This window comes from Salmo salar, chromosome ssa19 (genome assembly GCF_905237065.1).
Source record: "Salmo salar chromosome ssa19, Ssal_v3.1, whole genome shotgun sequence".
NCBI classification, from domain to species: domain Eukaryota; kingdom Metazoa; phylum Chordata; class Actinopteri; order Salmoniformes; family Salmonidae; genus Salmo; species Salmo salar.
This window is the reverse complement of record NC_059460.1, coordinates 78,075,548-78,097,552: the sequence shown is the minus strand read 5'-3', so window position 1 is coordinate 78,097,552 and position 22,005 is coordinate 78,075,548. Positions and strand designations below refer to the sequence as shown.

Below are 22,005 nucleotides of genomic sequence, written 5' to 3'. Positions count from 1 at the left end.
TAGTGATAAACTCTGTCTCAGGCGCTGCTCCAGAATCTCACATAAGTGTTCATTTGGGTTGAGATCTGGTGACTGAGACACACAGAACCTTTAAACCCCCTATGCTCCTTTGAGACCCCTCTTTCAAAGTCACTTACATGTTTTCTTCTAGCCATGGTAGTCAAAAGAATGGGAAACTGGGCATTTTTATACATGACCCTAAGCATGATAAGGTTTTAATTGCTTAACTAACTTAGGAAACACACCTATGTGGAAGCACCTGCTTTCAATATACTTTGTATCCCTCATTTACTCAAGTGTTTCCTTTATTTTGGCAGTTAGATGTACATGCCACTTTCAAGAAACTCATGCTAGTTTTAACAAGGGAGACTCAAAATGTAAAATGTTTTAAATAACTAGTGTAAGGTGCTGGCTAATCAGGTTAGAAACGTCTGTGTAGAGTAGTATGTAAGGTGCTGACCCAAGGGGCATAATAAGGTCTTACATTTGTAGTAACATGCTGTTAAAGGTCAAGATGGCTGTGAGTGCATTAGTGTGAAGCTGTCTACAAGTTGTCTATGAAGTGATAATACTGTATAAGTGGTTGTCATCAACAGAGAGAGTTTCCCTCCTTAGACCTCTACAGGAGCACATAGAGGAGCACCTTTGACTCCTACAATTTCACACCTTGGGCATTCAGCCTTGAGGTTCCTTACTTTACTTCCACATGCTACTCCTCAATGACACCGTTAGGTGTCCAATTCCCAGCTGTCGGGAAATTAATTCCTGTCACTACAGGAGGGAACACATAATCAGTATGACAATCAGTATGACAAAACAGTGAGTTTTTACCCTAAAACAATATCAGTAGATGGTTAAAAACAAATGATGTTCTCTCGCTCTCTCGAAGATGGATTTCAAAAGAAGCATCGTATTGTAAGCCAAGACTATCACTATTCTTTGCCATGAGGATAATGTAACACCCTGCAATCCATCAGCTAATACATGTCAAGCCTATAAAATCGACCATGACCCACAACCCTCAAATGTTTGAATTAAGCAGTAAGGCCCAAGGAGGTGGGGTATATTGGCCATATACCACAAACCCCCGAGGTGTCTTATTGCTATTATTAACTGGTTACCAACATAATTAGAACAGTAAACAAGTAATTTTGTGTCATACACGTGGTATATTTAAGCAAGAAGGCCCAGGGGTGTGTAGTATATGGATAATATACCACAGCTAAGGGCTGTTCTTACGCAGTGCCGTGATATATTGGCCATATACTACAAGGTCCTTATGGCTATTATAAACTGGTTACCAACGTAATCAGCACTAAAAGCAGTAAAAAGAAATGTTTTGTCATACATGTAGTATACGTTCTGATATACCACACCTGTCAGCCAGTCAGCATTCAGGGCTCGAACCACCCAGTTTACAATGTCTAATATACCATGGCCTTCAGCATCTAGGACCCAGACTACCTGGTTTATAATATAAAATATATGCAATTTAACAGACGCTTTTATCTACAGCGACTCAACGTGCTTATGCTCTCAGGAATCTAATCACCCATTCTGGTGTTGCAAGTGCCATGCTCTACCAACTGAGCTACAAAGGACCACACTCTCTCTCATCAAGCTCCTTACTTAGTCTCAATACTTGAGCAGTCTATTCTAGGCTCAACCTTTCTTTATACGTCCTCATTCTCAGCTGTCCAGTCTTCTCGTGTTATCAACACTGTGTTCTGTCTGTCAGATAGAAGGAATGATGGCTGGACACCTTACCACTGTTCTGCTGTGTAACTTGATTCTCCTTTGCATTTCAAGGACTGCACTATCTTTAGGATGTCCATGCATCTGTTGTGACACAAAGGTCGTTGAAAACTCACGCAAGTCATATCTCAGTGTTTGTCTTTGTCCTTGCATTGCTGTTAACGCTCTGATGCTATTGGGCTTGTGCTATTCCCATACTGTAGATGCTTTAACAGAAAAAAATGTCATCGATATGTGTTGCACTATAAATGTGACTGATTGTTGGCTTTAGAATGATTTTGAAAGCTGAGTTTAAAGTGAAGGTTGCAAGAAAGGTTGTTTGTCACTTGCATTTCTGTGTAAACCCAATACAATGGTGGACCTCCTTGTACAGTAAAGTAGCTATCTACATGTGTTCATTGACTGGCAAATTGTTTACTCTGTCACCCCGCAGATATTGAATATTAGACAGTTTTGCCGAATTTTGTCACACTTAGTTTTTTATTTGTGGGGTAACTGAAAACTCCCTTTGGAGTTGCTGGCTGTTTTAAAGAGTTGTACTACAGTATGGCTTACTAACAATTAGCAGGATAACATAAGTGTCCTGTTTAGACTCAGGCAGTTACATGTGGTATTAACCTTATTTGTATCCATCATCAATCTCTCCTCCATGTGACTCACAGATGCAGGTCCAGCCTCTTGCATTGGGAGACCTCCTGTCAGGGACACCAAACATGGCCACACACAAGAGATGGTAAGAAGTTAACGGTAGCATTTTATTGTACACTATTAGTGTCTATTGTTTTATTTACTCCTAATTAGATTTGTTATGTCTTTAATTTCTGTCTTTTGATACCATGAACGTACAGATGCGCTGGTTAACAAGTTACCTTTTCTGCTCACGTCACGCTGCGGCAGCAAGCACAATTGCTAGTTTTATTTCCATCTATCGTTGCAAGCTAGTTTTGAAGATTTTTATAGAATTTACCGTAGAACGTTAGATATTTATTGAATTCCCATTGGGACGGAGGGTAACTTTTAAACCTGCTGATTTGTGTGATAAACTTTGTTTTTTCCTCAATTTGATCTTCATTTCACTTTTCATCTCTTTCAGCTAATTCATTTTGCTTTCAAGTTCCTTCTCCCCTCTACATCTATACATCAGCTCATTTCAAGTTTCTTCTTCATCTGTACATCAGCTCATTTCAAGTTCCTTCTTCCCTCTACATCTGTACATCAGCTCATTTCAAGTTTCTTCTTCATCTGTACATCAGCTCATTTCAAGTTCCTTCTTCCCTCTACATCTGTACATCAGCTCATTTCAAGTTTCTTCTTCATCTGTACATCAGCTCATTTCAAGTTCCTTCTCCCCTCTACATCTGTACATCAGCTCATTTCAAGTTTCTTCTTCATCTGTACATCAGCTCATTTCAAGTTCCTTCTCCCCTCTACATCTGTACATCATCTCATTTCTAAATATTCTATCAGATTTTTGTCTACATGCCATGGACCCTTATAAATGTACTTTTTGTAACCGAATACAGTTCAGGTACCGTTAACAGTTTTTAATGGGTAGGCCTCTAAGTTGCCTATGTAAAACAATTGCCCTTGTTTAGATTTTTTTTTATTGTATTACTGTCACGTCCTGACCAGTAAAGGGGTTATTTGTTATTGTAGTTTGGTCAGGACGTGGCAGGGGGTGTTTGTTTTATGTGTTTCAGGGTTTTTTGGTTTATGTTCTATGTTAGTATATTTCTATGTTCGTTCTAGTTTTTCTCTTTCTATGTTTAGTTTATTGGGTTGACCTTCAATTGAAGCAGCTGTTCGTCGTTGCCTCTAATTGAAGGTGTTTTTCCATGGGTTTTTGTGGGTAGTTGTTCCAAGTGTAGCTGTGTGCCTCACAGGACTGTTTTCTCGTCGTTGTTTTGTTCAAGTGTTTTGTTTTGTTTCTTTAATAAGAAAAGAAGATGAGTATTCACATTCCCGCTGCGTTTTTGTCTAATCCTTACGACGAACGTGACAATTACTTTTCATTTTCTTACTTTATCCATGCATTTCTCCATATAATTTGTAGGTTTTTCTCTGTTCAAGCTGTTGCACTACTTTGCTCATTTATATTTGCTGTAAGACTTTCCTATATCAATAATTATTCTGTTTGATATACTGTATGCATCCATTATCATTTAAAAAAATATATATATATATTATTTTGTATTTAACTAGGCAAGTCAGTTAAGAACAAATTCTTATTTACAATGATGGCCTACACCGGCCAAACCCGGACGACGCTGGACCAATTGTGAGCCGCCCTATGGGACTCCCAATCACAGCCGGTTGTGATACAGCTTGGATTCGAACCAGGGTGTCTGTAGTGACGCCTCTAGCACTGAGATGCAGTGTCTTAGACCACGGGATTAGTTGACCTGAAAGGTCTTTAAGTGAAGTTAACACTATACTCTGGAACCTGTCGTGTTGTAGGGTTTGGGCCTTCAAAGACCAGAACTGACTATAGCCATGGCTGTAATAAAAATGCATGTATTGTACAAGACCTAATTGTAATGTACCAAATGAATTTACAATATGAAAATATTTCATGAGGATACACTTGTAGGTCACCTTCAATTTACTCTCAGGATAGTATTGTCTTTCCATAGGAAACACAGAACCATCTGGGCAGGATAACATAATGGGTGATGTAACGGCAGATGTGAAGTTTATCCTCATAACAATTTTCTTTATTTTAGCTAAACTCTAGTGATGGGGGCAAAAATCAATACAGTTCCATGTCACAATATCATTTTTTTAACCATATTGTATTGATATTTGACTCCCAAGTATCGATTAAAAAAAATATGTTTTTAAAAGTCTACGTAGCATTACCTAGCGCTAGTCGGCTGTACCTGCGCCAAAACTCCTGTATTTTTCATCCTAAAGCTTGGCCTCAATTTTCTTTTTAAATAGTGAGCCAATGTGTTTTCAGCACTTTTATTTCCATGACTGATCCCCCAGAAATTTGACATGCTCTGTCTTGTCTCTCTGCAGCAGACATACTATATAGTGAGAAATATGTTTGGAACATTAAATCGCAATAAAATCACATATAGAATCATGAGAATTGCAATACATATCATATCGGCACCTAAGTATTGTGATAATATCATATCATGAGGTCTCTGGCAATACTCAGTGGTAGTAAGCTCGTATTTGCACAAAATCACAGTTAAAATAGAATATTTAAAAAGTCTAATTAACGTTAGACAATGTAATACTGTTCATATACATTTAACACTGAAATATTAAGGTCAAAACACCCCACTCGTGTAGCCCTATTGCAAAAGTTCAGTCAGCCATGATGTTCAGCCAGCATTGATGGCATACGTTCAGCCAGCATTTTTTATTTTACCTTTATTTAACTAGGCAAGTAAGTTAAGAACAAATTCTTATTTTCAATGACGGCCTAGGAACAGTGGGTTAACTGCCTGTTCAGGAGCAGAACAATAGATTTGTACCTTGTCAGCTCGGGGATATGAACTTGCAACCTTTCAGTTACATGTCCAACGCTCCAACCACTAGGTTACCCTGCTGCCCCATTGATGGCATACGTTCAGCCAACATTGATGGCATATGTTCAGCCAGCCATGAATATCTTCATAGAAGTATGTTGTCGTCTGTATTCAAGGCTGTCAACAAGACAGCCTTGTTCGAATACAGTGGTCTAAAATCTATGTACATCTAGGATAATGCAGATATGGAGACTAAATTGTAATGACACAGAAAAGGCTACAAGAGTTTTCAAGACAATGTATAGATACATATTTGGTCACCTTTAACGTTGTTGATGACAAGAATACAGATTCTCCCTACCTCATATTCTTAGTGTGGTCTTTGTTTCGTATATAACAGTGTTTCCCCTAGGACATATCCTGTCTTGTACAGTTTTAGGACACAAAAGATGCCAGAGAATTATTTAATATGAATATAAATATTAATGATATTATGGCTATTGGATGTCATATGCCTTATAAGTATTCAACGTTAAGGCTTCAGCCATACATTACATGGGGTAACCTGCAAATTATAATTAAAGATGCACTATGCAGAAATCGCGCCACCATTTCCTGGTTGCTATAATTCTAACAGTTCACCTATTATGAAAAATGAAAAACAAGCACTGTACCAGAATCATTGTACCATCAAAACAGCTGAAATATCTTTTCCATAATGACATTTTTATATTTTCAGCTGTTTGAAGCTGGTGTACAAAACCAAAAGTAAAAAACACAAAAAAGAAACTTAAGAACGGGAAGCATCTAAATAGCGCACCTAGAACCAATCTACTGCTTCTTAGACTTGCTTTCAATGAGAATGACAGATCTATAATCCACATTTCTATGTGATTTTTGGGGGGGTTGCCCAAAAGGTTACATATTGCAGCTTTAATAGAAAATTGAAACAGCACCTACTGACCTTGGAACCTGTAACATGACTCTTGGCTCTCATATTGTTGACCTGAGTCTCAGCAAAATCAGCCTTCTCCTCTGCCTCATCAAGGTCATACTGAATCTTGCAAAACTTTCCCAAATTGGAATTGGCTTGAAAAAATATTAATGATTTCATCTCTAGCAAATACAACATTTCGTAGGTTACAGATACATCAGTTAATCAGGGGTCCCTTTTTCCCCCAGGGACCCATATTTTTTAAGTTGCACTATGCAGAAATCGCTCCGCCATTTCCTGGTTGCTATAATTCTAATAGTTTGCCTAATTTCAGTTTATGTGACAAAATAGTGTACAAAATCATTGTACCATCTAAACCGCTGTGAAATATATTTTCCATAACAAAAAATATTGTTGTTTCAGCTGTTTGAAGTACTTGTACAAAACCGAAAGCAAAAGACCAAAAAACAAAACTTAAGAACGGGAAGCATAGAAATAGCTTACATAGAACTGATCTACTGCTTCTTAGACTTTCAAGCAGAATGATAGATCTATAACAAATGTGAATTTGGTCAGGTCGGGGAAAAAGTTACATATTTCCACTTTAAGACCAACTGAAGATATCCCCATGTGCAGCGGGGGGGGGGTTACCCCTCAAATCAAGTAAGGCCCTGCGACCCCCCAGGAAACTTTGGTGCCCCCCTGTGGGGGCCACATTTACATTTTAGTAATTTAGCACCCGTGGGTTAGGAACCACTGAGTTATATGATGAAAGGTTTTCCAATCAATGTTTGATTTAATTGAGATTTCAGCAGGCAGGTCATTACTTACGTAGATCATCCAGGCTGCATACAGTAGATTTCTCTGACGTTAAACAGCTCAGCGGGCTCGTGCAGGAAGGTGAACATTGCCATTATCAAACTAGAGCGGGTTCTGGGGGTGGCAGTCAATCTCCTTCACAGTAACATTCTTAAAGAAAAGTAAATTATGTTTCCACAGTTTATGTTGTCTCCAGCTTGAGCAACCTGTTACTTTAAATGATATTATCAATTCAATCAACAAATGTTTTGTTTCATTTTTAATATCAGTAAAAGGAAAAGTGCATAACTCATTATACAGTGCCTTCAGAAAGTATTCATACTCCTTGACTTATTCCACATTTTGTTGTTTTACAGCCTGAATTCAAAATTGATTAAATATTTTTTTTTCTCTCACTCATCTACACAGAATACCCCATAATGACAAAGTGAACATTTGTATATCTAATTTACATAAGTATTCACACCTGAGTCAATACATGTTAGAATCACCTTTGACAGTTATTACAGCTGTGAGTCTTTCTGGGTAAGTCTAAGAGCTTTGCACACCTGGATTGTATAATATTTGCATTATTCTTTTTACATTTCTTTAAGCTCTGGCAAGTTGGTTGTTGATCATTGCTAGACAGTCATTTTTAAGTCTTGTCGTAGATTTATAAGCCGATTTAAGTCAAAACTGTAACTAGGCAACTCGGGAACATTCAATGTCGTCTTGGTAAGCAACTCGTGTATATTCGACCTTTTGTTTTAGGTGTGTTGTGTTGGATTTGCCCCAAATATAACATTTTGTATTCAGGACATAAAGTTAATTTCTTTGCCACATTTCTTTGCAGTTTTACTTTAGTGCCTTTATTGCAAACAAGATGCATATTTTGGAATATTTTTATTCTGAATAAGGGTTTTTATAAGTCCCTGTCACGACTTCAGCCGAAGTCGGTCCCTCTCCTTGTTCACGCGGCGGTCGACGTCACCGGCCTTCTAGCCATCGCCAATCCACTTTTCATTTTCCATTTGTGTTGTCTTTGTCTTACACACCTGGTTTCAACCCCCCAATTACTTGTTCATTATTTAACCCTCTGTTCCCCCATGTTTGTTTTGAGTAATTGTTTATTGTATTGCGGTCCGTATTGTGTGGCCTTGTATTTACGACGTGTATTGTGATATATTTTGAGTAAAATTGCTTTCTTTACTCTTATCTGCTGTCCTGCGCCTGACTCATCTCACCAGCTACACACAGACGCTTTACAGTCCCTTTTTGTGGCAGCTGACCAGACCTGCCTTGTTGATAGTGCTGTTAAGAAGGTAAAACAGTGCTTTATTATGGACAGACTTCTCCCCATCTTAGCTACTGTTGTATCAATATGTTTTGAGCATGGCAGTTTACAATCCAGGGTTACTCCAGGCAGTTTAGTCACCTCTACTTGCTCAATTTCCACATAATTTATTACAATATTTAGTTGAGGTTTAGGATTTAGTTAATAATTTGTCTCAAATACAATGCTTTTAGTTTTAGAAATATTTAGGACTAATTTATTCCTTGCCACCCACTCTGAAACTAACTGCAGCTCTTTGTTAAGTGTTTCAGTCATTCCAGTCGCTGTAGTAGCTGACGTGTACTGTGTTTAGTCCTCGCATACATAGACGCACTGGCTTTACTCAAAGCCAGTGGCATGTCGTTAGTAAAGATTGAAAAAAGTTAGGGGCCTAGACAGCTGCCCTGGGGAATTCCTGATTCTACCTGGATTATGTTGGAAAGGCTTCCGTTAAAGAACACCCTCTGTTCTGTTAGACAGGTAACTCTTTATCCACAATATAGCAGGGGGTTAAAGCCATAACACATACGTTTTTCCTGTAGCAGACTATGATCAATAATATAGAAAGCGGCACTGAAGTCTAACAAAACAGCCCCCACAATATTTTTTATCATAAATGTCTCTCATCCAATCATCAGTCATTTGTGTAAGTTCTGTGCTTGTTGAATGTCCTTCCCTATAGGCATACTGAAAGTCTTGTCAATTTGTTTACTGTAAAATAGCATTGTATCTGCTCAAACGCAATTTTTTCCCAAAGTTTACTAAGCGTTGGTAACAGGCTGGTTGGTTGGCTATTTGAGCCAGTAAAGGGGCCTTTACTATTCTTAGGTAGCGGAATTACTTTTGCTTCCCTCCAGGCCTGGGGCACACACTTTCTAGTAGGCTTAAATTGAAAATACGGCAAATAGGAGTGGCAATATCATCCACTATTATTCTTAGTCATTTTCCATCCAAGTTGTCAGACCCCGTTGGCTTGTCGTTGTTGATAGACAACAATAATTATTTCACCTCTTCCACACTCACTTTACGGAATTCAAAATTACAATGCTTGTCTTTCATAATTTGGTCAGATATACTTGGATGTGTAGTGTCAGCTGCTGACATGTCATGCCTAAGTTTGCTAATCTTGCCAATGAAAAAATCATTAAAGTAGTTGGCAATATCAGTGGGTTTTGGGATGAATGAGCCATCTAATTCAATGAGTTAGCTTTTTTCCAAAAATGTAATTTAAGGTGCTCAAGTTTTTTTACTATCATTGTTTATGTAATTTAGCTTTGTTTCATAGTGTAGTTTATTCTTCTTTTTATTCAGTTTAGTCACATGATTTCTCAATTTGCGATACGTTAGCCAATCTGTTGTGCAGCCAGACTTATTTGCCATTCCTTTATCCTCATCCCTCTCAACCATACAATTTTTCAATTCCTCATCAATCCACGGGGATTTAACCGTTTTTTACAGTTATTTTCTTAATAGGTGCATGCTTATTAGTAACTGCAATAAGCAATTTCATAAATGTGTCAGGTGCAGCATCTGTTTGCGCCTCATTACACACCACAGACCAACAAATATTCTTTACATCAACAACATAGGAATCACTACAAAACGTATTGTATGACCTCTTATGCACTATATTAGGCCCAGCCTTTGGAACTTTGTTTTTCCTAGATATGGCTACTATATTATGATCACTACATCTGATGGATCTGGATGCTGCTTTCAAGCTAATTTCTGCAGCATTAGTAAAGATGTGATCACGGCAGGTAGCCGTGTGGTTAGAGCATTGGGCCAGTAATCGAAAGGTTGCTGGATCGAATCCCCGAGCTCACAAGGTAAAAATCTGTCATTCTGCCCCTGAACAAGACAGTAAACCCACTGTTCCCCGGTAGGCTGTCATTGTAAATAATAATTTGTTCTTAACTGACTTGCCTAGTTAAATAAAGGATAAATAAAATCAATATGTTGATGATTTCATTCCTGTACTGCTTTTAACTACCCTGGTCGGTTGACTGATAACCTGAACCAGGTTGCAGGCACTGATTACAGTTTGAAGCTTTTTCTTGAGTCGGCAGCTTGATGAAAGCCAGTCAACATTTAAATCTCCCAGAAAATATACCTCTCTGTTGATATCACATACATTATCAAGCATTTCACACATGTTATCCAGATACTGACTGTTAGCACTTGGTGGTCTGTTGCAGCTTCCCACCATAATGTGCTTTAGGTGAGGCAGATGAACCTGTAGCCATATTACTTCAACAATATTTCATATCTTTACAGATCTAAGCTTTACAGGAATGTTGTTCTCAATATCAACAACACCCCTGGCATTTCTGTATTTTCTGTAAATGTTATAACCTTGTATTGCTACCAGTGTATTATCAAAGGTATTATCTAAGTGAGTTTCAGAGATAGTCATAATATGAATGTCATCTGTTACTAGCAAATTATTGATTTCATGAACCTTGTTTCTTAACCTCAACGGGATCGGTGTCCCCCCGCGGGACGGTTGAGCTAACGTAGGTTTTGATTAGCATGAGGTTGTAAGTAACAAAAAAAAATCCCAGGACATAGACATATCTGATATGAGCAGAAAGTTATGTCTTGTTAATCTAACTGCACTGTCCAATTTACAGTAAAAGAATACAATGCTATTGTTTGATGAGAGTGCACAATTATGAACTTGAAAATTAGGCACATTTGGGCAGTCTTGATATAACATTTTGAACAGATATGCAATGGTTCATTGGATCAGTCTAAAACGTTGCACATACACTGCTGCCATCTAGTGTCCAAAATCTATATTGCGCCTGGGTTGGAATAATACATTATGGCCTTTCTTTTGCATTTCAAAGATGATGGCTCTTTGTATTATCTTTTACCAGATCTAATGTGTTATATTCTCCTACATTAATTTCACATTTCCACAAACTTCAAAGTGTTTCCTTTCAAATGGTATCAAGAATATGCATATCCTCAGTTCCTGAGCTACAGGCAGTTAGATTTGGGTATGTCATCTTAGGTGAGAATTGAAAAAGGGTCAGATCCTTAAGAGGCGTTAACATGGGCTATTTTGAGAATTTTTCTACTGGGATGCTTACTGGTTTTCATTGCTTTACTGGGAAGCTATGCAGAGGTAGATATGTTCATGTTATTTATGTTAGTGCAGGGTGAGCTGCACACAGTGGACTTCCTACCAGAGCACACCGCCTTGGTGCTAACAGTATAAATCTGGTTCATAGGCACATCATTACTGCATACAAAAGCTGTAGGATCAGCAGAGGCATTCAGGGCAATTAGAGGGACATAAATTAGGTTACTTATGTTGTGTCTACCAACTTCCCTGGTATAATGTACATTTGCTGAAGCATCATGACAATTCAGCGTCACAATGGTAGGGATTAACTGAGCTGGGCTCAGGTCATTGATAAGTCATTGTCTCAACACAGCCTTATAATGCTGTGAAAGGATCCAGGAAGCCAAATGATTTGGGTGGATCCCATCCTCCGTATAAAATGTGTTTTGTTTCCAAAAGGTATCAAAATTGTCAACAAAAGTTACACCCATTGTGCTGCAATAATCACGTAGCCAGTCGTGAAGAGAAAGAATCCTGCTAAAGCGTTCAATGCCACGATTCAGAGAGGGCACAGTGCCAGATATGATGGGTCTTTTATTAGTGTCTAGCAGAGAGTCAATCAGCTCTTTAAATCCAGTTTCAACTCTTCAGAGCTGCCCTTCATAATATCATTAAAACCCACATGGACTACGATACAATCGATTTCCATGTAACGACATAGTACATTCGGGAGCAGCTTAGTAATGTAATTTACTCAAGCTCTAGGATAGGACATTGTTTTTGCACCAGGAATGGTCACATTTCTTACCATGGAGCTGCCCAAAATCACGGCTGGCGAGCAGTACGAGGAAATCCACCCACTCCCACTCTTCACAGGATTCGGAGAACCCTTTATGGATGGGCGAGAGGCAGGATAACTTGAGCCCGTTGCTCCCTGCGCCTGGTGCAGGCCTCCGACAGATGGAGAAGCCCCGCTCGATCCTGGGCAGGGACGGAAGGTTGCTGACTTCAAAGTCGTAGGAGTAGGCACTGCGGCCGCAGACACAGGTACCCCCAGTGACGAGGGCGCAGGAAAATTAGACTCCAGGACGGCGAAATGATTTGTTGTTTGTATCCGCTCTCGTTGGGAGTGTAGACTGCTTTGTGGGAGGCCACTGTCTTCGGCTTCCACGGCTCGTGACATGCGACCATCGTTGATTGTCTTGCTCCTCTTGCTGTGCTCCTTCGACTCTGCTATCAGACGGGGAAGCTCCAGGCAACACCGGCCAGTCCGATAACGACAAACGACAAGGCGGAGATGCATCCAACAACCGCAAACGCCGTCCAGCCACCGGCGTAGAAAAGGTAAACATTCCACTCTGCGTTTTCCCCAGTTTCTTACGTAGGTTTGCGACCTGCGTGATCAAGGAAGGCACCTCAAGCCTATGATCCTCGGCAAGCAAACAATTGCCACATTGGAACTTAGAGTGATCCGGTTTATCCCGTAACAAAGTCTAGTAGTGTTCTTTCTTTTATTTAAGTGAATAGATTGAATTGGGGCCATTGTCAAGAGTGTGTGCCTACACTACAACCTTAGGGTGGAAGTTTACGATTCTTACCTGTTGTTGGTCACCCCTTGTTTGGTGGAACAGATCTCTACTGAGGATGAAATAGACAAATACTTCAGACCAACATCAGTCATCTGACCAGCTATGTATTTTCTGATTTGTGCCTAGTGATGTGTCAATGATAGTTGTTAGGTATTCTAATGTTTATCTTCCTCTGCAGACTTCTTCTACCTTCAGGATGTCCAGTGCATTGTCTTTCTCCAGGCCTTCATCCCTCTTTATAAAGAGTGTTGTTCAGCCCTATATGGAGAGGGCCATAAAAAAGTAGTCCTCCTCCCATCTTGTTTACATGTCATTGTTCCTTCCTTTTATCCTTGAGGACAAAGATAAACCTGTGAAATTGTTCTTGGATTCCTTCAACTGACCATGAGGCACTTCAACGTGCGTGACTGTCTGGGCCTCACCATCTGACATTGTAATAGCTGGGGCCTGTTTGCAAAGGACTCACATAAATACATCTTGGCCATACATGAAAGAACACTTGTCACCTTCCTCAAGCAACTCATGTTAGACTCCATTTACCTTATGAGATGCCCTAGGATGCCAATGCCCATGCCCTGGGATGCCATGCATGCCCTAGGAAATATAGAAAATATTGTTAATTTTACACATAATTACGTCAAATTTACTATCAGTGGCCCTTGATAGTAAAAATGGGTGGATTACGCCTCTGCTTCCACCATGACAGATACCGTTAGGGCTAGGCGATATGGCAAATAAATTATCACGATATCTATATATTTTTTCATTCGATAACGATAATTATCACGATATTAATCAAATCATGTTTAAAAGGTGCATGTCTGCTTTAAACTCAAGAATGCCTGAACAAACCGTGGTTAGAGCGTTGGGCCAGTAACCGAAAGGTTGCTAGATCAAATCCCCGAGCTGTCAAGGTACAAATCTTGTCTTTCTACCCCTGAACAAGGCAGTTAACCCACTGTTCACCCGATAGGCCGTCATTGTAAATAAGTTGTTCTTAACTGACTTGCCTAGTTAAATAAAGGTAACTTTTTTTTATTATTATTATGTGAGCTACACATAAAATTATACTTGGAAGGAAAATTGTTCCATGTTTGCGGCCAGGGAGCACGTACCTGAGGTCACTTAAATTGAAACCTTCCCTTTCGACTGCTAATTGGTAGCATGTCCTTAGCAATGTAATGCATAATAGCATTTGTGTTGCCTTTGTCTTTTCAATGTTTGCTTGTAGGGCATAAACACTGTCAGTGTTGACTGCTTCGGGCAAACATCCCTAGATTGGCTGGTGCTTGAGGGGCGTTTATCAATACCGTGGCGCAAACTCAAACTTCCTGCATGTTCCAAAGAGTGATTTTGCTTCAGATGATGAAAAATGTTTGTTGTATTACCAGACTTCGTAGCCACCTGTCTACGGCACAATTTGCACCGGACATTGCTCTGCTCTTTGTCGGACTTCAAAAAGCCAAACCACTTCCAAATTACTGAAACAGTTTAACCCTTTTTATCAATCATTTCTTTGTTGGAAGCTGCTCCTTCTCCATGGCTATCACTGCCACTGTTTTTGCCTACATCACTACTTTTTCATGGTTAATGGTGGCTACTCCATCACTCGAGGTGCTAAGTGGTTTCTAGTGGGCGTATACCTCTCCACGTGCATATTGTCTCTTCTCCACACGTTCCTGCTGCGTCACAGAGGTGAAATGGACTGCTGTACCTAATTATTCTATATCGACAATGAATCTAAACGTTTTTATACCATTATTGAGTGAAGTAATTACCTCAATAATTATTGATATTGATTTATTGCCCAGCCCTAGATTACCATTCACCCTCAAAAGACAATATCCCATTAAAACCTTGTTAAATAGCCTTTTATATAGTTTTTCTCTTTATTAGCATCCTCTGATTAATGTATACATGAACTCAATCTTGGTTACAACACTGATATTAACTTATTATTATAGATGATCATTCTGTCTCTGGAGAAAGGTGGGGACGTGCTAAATAACTTACAAGCGTAGATAAATCTGGACATTCAAATAGTTTAAATTGGGCCAAAGTCAACATTATCCGGCCATATGACAATAGATAACATATTTTATAAAGTAATATAACTGTATGTAACTGCTTCCTGGGTAATGTAATAATACATTATGGTGAGTAACTATTTGACCTTTTTGATAAGGAAATCATTTTTTTGGGGGGGGTTCGACTGACCTCATCTACCCAGATAAGTGCAACAGACATTGTGACTGAGACACGGTGGCTGTGGTAAGACATTAGTGAAAGTGTGGAGCTGTCTACAAATGGATAATGTAGTGGTTGACACAGCTGGAAAAGAACTTATACACTTTTAGAAAAAAAGGTATCTATAACTTCAAATGATTATTCGACTGGCCCCATATGAGAACCCTTTGGGTAACCTTTTTTCCCCCAGGTAGAACCCTTTTGGGTTTCATGTGGAACTGTTTTCACAGAGGGTTCTATGTGGAACCAAAAATGGTTATCCTATGGGGACTGCCGAAGAACCCCTTTGGAACCCTTTTTTTCTAAGAGTGTACCTTTTTCTAAGAGTGCTCTGTATCGTCTTCTGTAAACCATAAAAGCCATTTTGACAACTTCACACCTTGCACCTAGCACATACCAGTCTGTGTCCCTCAATGATTTGTTAAGGGTCCCATTCCCAGCTGTCTTGTGTGCGTGTGTGGAGGGCATTTGAGTCTTGCTTAATACACTTGATCAAATGTTCACTTACACTTATGGAAGGGGGTAAAGGGATTGTCCACCCAAATTAGGTTTCCTTAACTGGCAAGCAGTGTATGGACAAGGTAAAACCATGCTTTGGTTTTGTTTAACTAGCCATTGTCTCAAAATGCATTTCTGGCCCAAAATGCAAGTAAATACCCCTGATATTAGGAAACCAATATGTACATTTGTAATTTGGGTGAACTATCCCTTTTTGGAGTTATTTGAGCCTTGCTTGATGTACTTGAACACATGGACTCACCTTAAACTATTCTCCTGTTATCCTTTGTCTCCATAGAATGACAACTGGCTGAGATCTCTTTCCTAACCAAGGCACGTGGGATCCCTGAGGGTGAGTGAAAAGGGAGAGGATGTGTAGTTGGCTAGCGTAGTGATGCAGGGGTAGCCTCCAATCCACACCAGGGTGCTGTGTGGGCTCTTAAAATGAGTTCCAACAAAATAATGTATTGGCTAAGCATTTTTATCTCACTGAGACTTTCACCAGATTGAAAAACAAACAGAATATATTGAGGTACTATTCAGCATGCACTATTGCTTTCCAGAAGCATTGATCATTCCTCAGATATCATATGAAGATACTTTTGGCAATGTAGTGTATGTGGACACCTGCTCATTGAACATCTCATTCCAAAATCATGGCCATTAATACGGAGTTGGTCCCCCCTTTGCTGCTAAAACAGCCTCCACTCTTCTGGGAAGGCTTTCGACTAGACGTTGAAACATTGCTGCGTGGACTTGCTTCCATTCAGCCACGAGCATTAGTGAGGTCGTGCACTGATGTTGGGCGATTAGGCCTGGCTTGCAGTCAGCGTTCCAATTCATCCCAAAGGTGTTTGATGGGGTTGACGTCAGGGCTCTGTGCAGGCCAGTCAAGTTCTTCCACACCGATCTCGACAAAGCATTTCTGTATGGACCTCGCTTTCTGCAGAAACAGGAAAGGTCCTTCCCCAAACTGTTGCCACAAATTTGGAAGCACAGAATCGTCTAGAATGTATGCTGTAGAGTTAAGATTTCCCTTCACTGGAACTAAGGGGCTTAGCCCGAACCATGAAAACATCCCCAGACCATTATTCCTCCTCCACCAAATGTTTCAGTTGGCACTATGCATTGGGGCAGGTAGCATTCACCTGGCATCCGCCAAACCCAGATTTGTCCGTCGGACGGCCAGATGGTGAAGCGTGATTCATCACTCCACAGAATGTGTTTCCACTTCTCCAGAGTCCAATGGCGGCTAGCTTTACACCACTACAGCTGACGCTTGGCGAATCACATGGTGATCTTAGGCTTGTGTGCGGCTGCTCGGCCATGGAAACCTATTTCATTAAGTTCCCGACGAACAGTTCTTGTGCTGACGTTGCTTCCAGAAACAGTTTGGAACTCGGTAGTGAATGTTGCAACCGAGAACAGACAATATTTTACACGCCACGCGCTTCAAGCACTCGGCGCTCCCATTCTGTGAGCTTGTGTGGCCTACCACGTCGCAGCTGAGCCGTTGTTGCTCCTAGACGTTTCCACTTCACAATAACCGCACTTACTGGGGCAGCTCTAGCAGGGCAGAAATTTGACGAACTGACTTGCTGAAAAGGTGGCATCCTATGATGGTGCCATGTTGAAAGCACTGAGCTCTTCAGTAAGGCCATTCTGCCAATGTTTGTCTTTGGAGACTGCATGGCAGTGTGCTCGATTTTGGCACTGACTAAAATACAGTGGAATAGAATACAGTATATACATATGAGATGAGTAAAGTAGTATGTAAACAGTATTTTAACATTATTAAAGTGACTCGTGTTCCATTATTAAAGTGGCCAGTGTTTCCAAGTCTATGTATATAGGGCAGCAGCCTCTAAGGTGCAGGGTTGCGTAACCGGGTGGTAACCGGCTAGTGATGGCTATTTAACAGTCTTATGGCCTTGAGACAGAAGCTGGTTTTCAGTCTCTCGGTCCCAGCTTTGATGCACCTGTACTGACCTCATCTTCTGGATGATAGCAGGGTGAACAGGCCGTGGCTCGGGTGGTTGATGTCCTTGATGATCTTTTTGACCTTCCTGTGACATCGGGTGCTGTAGGTGTCCTGGAGGGCAGGTAGTTTACCCCGGTGATAAGTTGGGTAGACCGCACCACCCTCTGGAGAGCCCTGCGGTTGCAGGCAGTGCAGTTGCCGTACCAGGCGGTGATACAGCCTGACAGGATGCTCTCAATTGTGCATCTGTAAAAGTTTGTGAGGGTTTTAGGGGCCAAGCCAAATTTCTTCAGCCTCCTGAGGTTGAAGAGGCGCTTCAGCGATGTGTACGCTGAGGAACTTGAAGCTTTGCACCTTCTCCACTGCGGTCCCGTCGATGTGGATAGGGACGTGCTCCCTCTGCTGTTTCCTGAAGTCCGTGATCAGCTCCTTTGTTTTGTTGAGTGAGAGGTTATTTTCCTGGCACCACTCTCCCAGGACCCTGACCGCATCCCTGTAGGCTGTCTTGTCATTGTTGGTAATCAGGCCTACTACTGTTGTGTCATCTGCAAACTTGATGATTGCGTTGGAGGTGTGCGTGGCCACGCAGTCATGGATGAACAGGGAGTACAGGAAGGGGCTGAGCACACACCCTTGTGGGGCCCCTGTGTTGACGATTAGCGAAGTGGAGGTGTTGTTTCCTACCTTCACCACCTGGGGTGGCCCGTCAGGAAGCCTAGGACCCAGTTGCACAGGGCGGGGTTTAGACCCAGGGCCCAGAGCTTAATGATGAGCTTGGAGGGTACTATGGTGTTGAATGCTGAGCTATAGTCAATGAACAGCATTCTTACATAGGAATTCCTCATCTAGATATTCTTAGGTAGCAGAATTACTTTTGCTTCCCTCCAGGCCTGGGACACACACTTTCTAGTAGGCTTAAATTGAAAATATTGCAAATATGAGTGGCAATATCATCCGCTATTATTCTTAGTCATTTTCCATCCAAGTTGTCAGACCCCGGTGGCTTGTCGTTGTTGATAGACAACAATCATTTGTTCACCTCTTCCACACTCACTTTACGGATTTCAAAATTACTTGGGGACTTTCAATGCTGCAAAAATGTTTGGTACCCTTCCCCAGATCTGTGCTTCGACACCATCCTGTATCGGAGCTCTACGGACAATTCCTTCGACCTCATTGCCTGGTTTTTGCTTTGACATGCACTGTTAACTGTGGGACCTTATATAAACAGGTGTGTGCCTTTCCAAGCCATGTCCAATCAATTCGTAGTAACATCTCAAGGATGATCAATGGAGACAGGACGCACCTTAGCTCAATTTTGAGTCTCATAGCAAAAGGTCTGAATACTTATGTAAATGATATATTTCTGTTTTTATTTTTAATACATTTGCAAACATTTCTAAAAACCTGTTCTAGCATTGTCATTATGGGATACTGTGTGTAGATTGATGAGAATTATTTTTTTAATCCATTTTAGAATAAGGCTGTAACATAACGAAATGTGGGAAAAGGGAAGGGGTCTGAATACTTTCCAAATGTACTGTACTTCTGTAATTGAGCTGTTCTTGTCTATTAATGTTCTGTATTATGTCATGTTTCATGTTTTGTGTGGACCCCAGGAAGAGGAGCTGCTGCTTTTGCAACAGCTAATTGGGATCCTAATAAAATACCAAATATGTCTGGAGAAAACCAGGCACATCTCGTCACCCGTCTAACACCACACCTACCGTGAAGCATGGAGGTGGCAGCATCATGCAATGGGGATTATTTTCAGCAGCAGGGACTGAGAGATTGGTATGGATAAAGGGGCCAATGAATGGTGCCAAAAACAGGAAAATCCTTAATGAGAACCTGCTTCAGAGGGCAAACGACTTTAGACTGGGGGCGAAGATTTACGTTCCAACAGGACAATGACTCCAAGCATACAGTCAAAGCAATGCCGGAATGGCTTCAGAACAAGAAAGTCCTTGAGTGGCCCAGCCAAAGCCCAGAATTGAATTCCATAGAAAATCTGTGGAAAGACTTGAAGATTGCTTTTTACCGCCACTCCCCATCTAACTTAACAGAGCTTGAGAAAATCTGCGATCCAGATGTGCAAAGCTGATACACACATACCAAAGATGTCTCAAAGCTGTAAATGGCGCCAAAGGTGCTTCTACAAAGTATTGACTCAAGGGTGATAGTTCTATTTTTCATTTTCAATACATTTGCAAACATTTCTAAACACATGTTTTCACTTAGTCATTATGGGGTATTCTGTGTAGATGGGTGAGAAGAAAAAAAATATTGAATCCATTTTGAATTCAGGCTGTAACACAACAAAATGTGAAATAGGTCAAAGGGTATGAATACTTTCTGAAGGCACTGTATACATCGAAAAGTAATATACTTCCTAAAAATACTATTTAAAATTGAATTAAAATAGCTAATTGTTTTGCTTTTAGTTAGAATAAAGTGTAAACTATATTGTGTTTTAATCCTACGGAATTAAGATACTTGAAGCATAATAGAGTAGTTTACTGCATGTGATATGACAATGGTGTCTACTGCTTAATGTACGTTAGATCCAAGTCATGTTCATAATTTCTCCCAGGTTGAACTAATACACTATTACCAGATTGCCCAAACATGGTTAGTTGGATTCCTATGTATTCATAGGGAATGAGTGGGTTTCATGGTCTGTGTCTCAAAGATTGAGAAAAAAAAGCCTTGATTTTACATGCTTTCACTTCAATGTTTATGTTATCTCGTTTGTGTTTTTAATTCAATATACAAAATAGTGAATGTTATCAGTTGAAGACATTCAGTTGTACAACTGGCTGGGTATCCCCCTTTCCCTATCTTAATGCTTACACAATGCATGAGTTCTGATAAGTTACCAGTAGTGGCATGAGAAGCCAGTAAAGAGGTGGGTAATGGTACAGCTTATTTTCTACCTTCCCCAAGTGGACAACATTGGAAGTACTCAGGAGGTCACACAGTTTTCAGCTTACTGTAGGGGGGGGGGGGAAACAAGAAAGGGAAAGTGGGAAACCTAGTCAGTTGTCCAACTGAAATGTGTCTTCTGCATTTAACCCAACCCCTCTGAATCAGAGAGGTGCGGGGGACTGCCTTAATTGACATCCACGTCTTCGGCACCCGGGGAACAGTGGGTTTAATGCCTTGCTCAGGGGCAGAACGACAGATTTTTACCTTGTCAGCTCGGAAGTGTAAGCTAATTGTTTATTTTTTTATTTTTCTCATTTTGAATTACAGGTAAATAAAACATTTTACCGTCTGCAATAATATTTGGTTGATCAGTACAGTAATGTAATAAATTCCAAATATTAATAAAGCAGAAAACTGTTTCAGTAGCCTACATGTCCTCATTAATATTTGTGCATTGATGTGACCCACAAAATGAAAACATGTATGGTGTCTTTATACAGTAAGATATGTAGCCATGACCTCTTGCTTAGGTTAGTTGTCCATCATTTATAATTATAAACCTCCCATTGACATTGACACACCTAAAACAGTTGGCCTTTATGTTGTAACAGACGTCATGTGTTTCAAAGGGTAGCAGGGCTCTTCTGAGACACTTGTTTCATGCTTTGACAGTCCCTCCAGTGTTATGGCAAGGTACAGCAATATGGCAAGACAAAAATTATTTTTATTTTACTAGGCAAGTTAGGAAAGAACAAATTCTTATTTACAATGACGGCCTACACCGGCCAAACCCGGGCCAATTGTGCGCTGCCCTATGGGACTCCCAATCACGGCCGGTTGTGATACAGCCTGGAATCTAACCAGGGTGTCTGTAGTGACGTCTCAAGCACTGAGATGCAGTGCCTTAGACCGCTGCGCCACTCGGGAGAATTCACTTTGATATTTCTGCAGTGACGCATGGGAGGGAAGTAGCCCAGGTTTGGGCTAATTTTACAGTGGTAATAATTACATTGACCGCTCAGACTGAAGTGAAGCCAATAGGAGACGCGTGCACACACACAACCGTCAAAATAATGAATTTGACGGAATTGATGAATTCCCCAGCCCCATACCTCAACTGGTGGTGGAGCTGCAGGTTTTATCCTTTAGGATTGTTTAAAGTGCTAGTTAAGATTCAGCTTCATCCTAGTACTGTATCAAAGCACCACAGCATTTTCAATTTAACTGCTTTTGATTATTGCCAGAAAAATAACAGCTTCTACATTTCCATTTATGTTATAAAATCTGAGAGAAAAAATGTAATCTGATGTCAGAATCCTAAAATATTCAAAACAATTGAGTATAGATAAGGGCACCTTACCTCCAGTGGCTAACGAGAGCAGCCTAG

At 40.4% G+C, this 22,005-nt stretch overlaps 1 long non-coding RNA gene across 2 annotated transcripts; it reads left to right on the top strand.

Annotated features, from left to right (window-relative positions):
• The first annotated feature begins 1,323 nt into the window (after positions 1-1,323).
• On the top strand, positions 1,324-19,366 carry LOC106579612 (uncharacterized). Of its 2 annotated transcripts, XR_006760808.1 has the most exons (4): positions 1,324-1,855; positions 2,418-2,488; positions 16,008-16,061; positions 19,310-19,365. It is a non-coding gene; the product is annotated as an uncharacterized lncRNA (long non-coding RNA). The 2 variants fall into 2 exon arrangements; XR_006760807.1 differs by lacking the exon at positions 1,324-1,855 and having other exon boundaries at positions 1,862-2,488; positions 19,310-19,366.
• The last annotated feature ends 2,639 nt before the right edge of the window (positions 19,367-22,005 follow it).